We start from the raw sequence: 3,592 nt of genomic DNA on the forward strand, positions 1-3,592 counted from the left end.
GTATTTCGCACATAACTATGAAAGGCGGAAGAGGAAGTAGTTCCTTTGAATGTAGACAATCCGAATGTTATAGTTTCTTTCCACTGTGTTCCTGTTAATGATTAACTACAGATTTACTCTAAATTACTAAAATATCGATATTTTAATGTGAGAATCGATTCTAGAACATAAATGAGTGGTATCGGAGGAATCGATATTTCAGGATCGATCCGCACATCACTAACGGGTAGGCTCTCGCTTGATCTCAGAGTGTCGGAGTTTATAGTAATATAGTGGCGAACCATCCTACCTTCGTGAATGTGACCTACAAGCATACTTTAACAGCTAAAATTTAGTGGCAAATTGTCCTACCTTTGTTAATCTGAGCTAGAAGCATACTCTGACGGGTGAAATTAAGTGCCAAACCATCCTGGCTTTAAGAATATGAGCTACAAGCATACTCTGATGGGCAACGTTAAGTGGCAAACCGTCATACCTACTTTAATTTGTGCTGGAATTACTCTGTGACAGCAGAAATGTGCAGAAACTACTTATGGTAGGACGTTTTGCCAAAGTAGGATGGTTTGTCAGAAAACCGGCCCCGTTGTAGCGCGGCCGTTTCTTTTTCACTCCACTGTCGCAGAGAGAGCTGCTCGAATGATTCCCGCCGGTGCAGTATAGCGCCTCCAGTCCTGGGGTAAGCTGTTCAAACTATTTTTATTAGCACTCACAATTAGAGGAGGCTGAGGTTATATTTATCCTTTGTTTTAGGGTTTGATTGCCACCTTCACCTCTCCGTGGCGAATCGCCCGACCTTTTATTGGAGAATTGAGACGCCTGCCTAGTCACTGTTTGAGGGCTCCTCCTCAGTGGAGCTGCTGTCTTGGCCAGTCTTGTTTCCGGTTTTGTTAATTGCCGGGTGAACTGTTGTGTTATTTTGCTCCTGCTGTTTTTGCCTTGCCTCGTTGGATTTTTTTTTTTTAATTGTTGTTTAGGGCTTACCTTTCTTGGTTTGCCTGGTTTTATTTACCCCATTCTGGACTATTGTCTGCACCCCTGCTTCTGTGGCTGGCTAGAGTGATCTTCAAATATTGCCTCCGCTGGCTTCTCCCAGTTTGCGGGGAACTACACCGGACTCATCCAGGCTTGGACAATTATAGCCAGCAAAAGCTGTGGTTTGATTAGAGCTGGGCGATAGAACGATAACGATATGTATCGCGATATAACTTTTACTCGATAGAGAAATTAAGCTATCGCGATAGACCTCGCCGCTCTTGTCCTCTTAAAAAAATAAAAATAAAAAAAAGGTCAGCCAATCCAAATTAAGTAGCGCAGAGCCGAACCAATCACAGCCGCAGCGTCACGTCGCGTGACTTGTTACGTACAGCACAAGTGCCAAGCCGCACGTGTGTTTGTTTGGGAAGCAGCCAGCGCGTAATGGAGGAAATGAGTATGCGACTAGACAAATCAACCGAGCGTGACCGAAGAGAAAACAGATGATGGTTCCAATGCCGGAGAGATTGTCGAACGGAAGAGCCATAGAAGTTCCGTAGGGTGAAGGTATTTCGGCTATTTCAAGTCTGACAAAAAACAGAGTAGCGTGCACTGTAAATTGTGCCGAAAGCAAGTCTGGAAATACAATAAACTGGTGCATGCGTCACACTGTGCGCCACGTTATTGTTTCGGTGAAATGAATTTCTACAATACTGTTACTGTTAATTCTACTCTCTGCAGTGTTTAAATGCTTACATATACACACAGTTACTGTCCCTCCACACATAGACTCGGTTCTGCTTCTATGCCCTAGCTTTGTTTACTTTTTCCCACCGAGGCTTCTAGACTTCTGATTGGCCAACATTTCTGCACGGTTAGGAATCTAGCGCCACCTGCTGCTTTGGCATGTTCATAGCAGCGTTTTCCTTCATTTCTGCCTTTATGTGTGGACGGGATTATTTTTTAAAACAAAAACGGAAAATCTCCGTTTTCAAAAATACCCGTGTACGTGTGGACGTAGCCTCAGTCTCTGACTGGAAGCGCTGATTCGTCATTCGGCTTTTGTCAGACTAAAGTAACTGTTAAAACTGTTTGAAAAGCTCAGCTATACAACAAGGAGAGATTGAGAATTTCCTTTTAGTTCTCAGTTTATTTGATATTGACAAAAGTTAGTCAGTTTTGTCTGTTCTTCTGTAAAACAAACTAAGATTTATTTGTAGAATTAATATTTTGTTTCTAAGTGGAATTGACAGTTTAGTCTGTTTCGTTTGTTCTATTTTGAAACTTAAACGCTTTAGCGGCTGCCTTTTGTGTAGTTTGCAATATTTGCCTTTATTTATCTGAAAAAGTCTCATGTTCCTTAAGTACATCTACCCTGTTGAACTTATTATGGGAAATAAATATTTAAAAACAAGCTGCTGATTATTTCACATTTTACTTGTGAGCAACGGCACATTTAAATCTTACAAATATAGTTATTTGGCTGATATCGTGATAGATATCGTTATCGCCTGAAATGAAAAAAACATATCGTGATATGAAAAAATCTCATATCGCCCAGCTCTAGGTTTGATTTAAGGGGTGCCAGTCTCCAGTTTGCGTTATGTGTGTGTGCGTAGTTTCTTTTATTAAAGCTATTACAGATTGAAGTGTTAGGTTTTTATTTAGTTTTTTTTTTTTTATGTAGCAAGCTTGACGCTCAGTGACCTTTTATTCTTTTAACGTGTTGTTCTGTGTTTTATTTCAGTGAACGGAGGACGTGCCAGCAGCCCTGGAACCTCAGGTGGTGGGTCGTTTTCACACTACAGCCGGCACCCAGTTTACAGCACTGGGTGCCGGCTGTAGTGATTTTCTTTTTCTGTGGTTTTTCTTTTGGGTCCATGGCTGCTGGTAAGCCAAAGTTCCATGATTGTTTTATTGTACCTTTCGGACACTGTCAACAACAACACTACATTTCTTTTTCTTAATATTTTACTCGTTATTTCTTCAGCTATAAATAAAACGGTATTAATATTGGAGCCAGCCTGCCTCGGTGTGCATCCTTGAATCTGTGCGGCCTCTTTTATTTGCGTTTATCTATTTTTCTTAAATATATATTTCCTGGGGGTGAAATTCCCCTAGGTGGCGTTGCCATCTTTATTATTTTTTATCCAACCCCACCGACCACTTGGTCACAACTGCACAACACAAGGTCCATAAAGACATGGATGAGCAAGTATGGAAGAACCTGACTGGCCTTGTGTCCAACATTAGTATCTGACCTGATATTATAATTCCCATGTTTCCCAGTGCTGTCTGACAGAGCTGTAAAACTTAATGTCATGAAATTAGTATTTTATCCTTTGCATGAAAAGAATGACAGTTTAACACAGTGAAGCTCAGCGTCCTCTCCAAGTCACGTTGTGCAGCTCTGTAAAGTCTTACAGTATTCCCACTCAGTGTTTTGGGCTTTTAGTAATTTTCTGGGGGAGGAAACAAAAGCAATCAGCGATACTTGTGGGACTGTAGTGGGAACCAATGACTAATATAGCACATAATCCGTCTTTCTTCCAGACTAATATGCTTGCTCTACAGACTATTTTTAGCCCAGCACAATGATTCATTGGTGAATAAAAGAATA

The sequence above is a fragment of the Haplochromis burtoni genome, unplaced genomic scaffold, assembly GCF_018398535.1.
Source record: "Haplochromis burtoni strain Fernald_Lab_line unplaced genomic scaffold, NCSU_Asbu1 Contig_427, whole genome shotgun sequence".
NCBI classification, from domain to species: Eukaryota; Metazoa; Chordata; class Actinopteri; order Cichliformes; family Cichlidae; genus Haplochromis; species Haplochromis burtoni.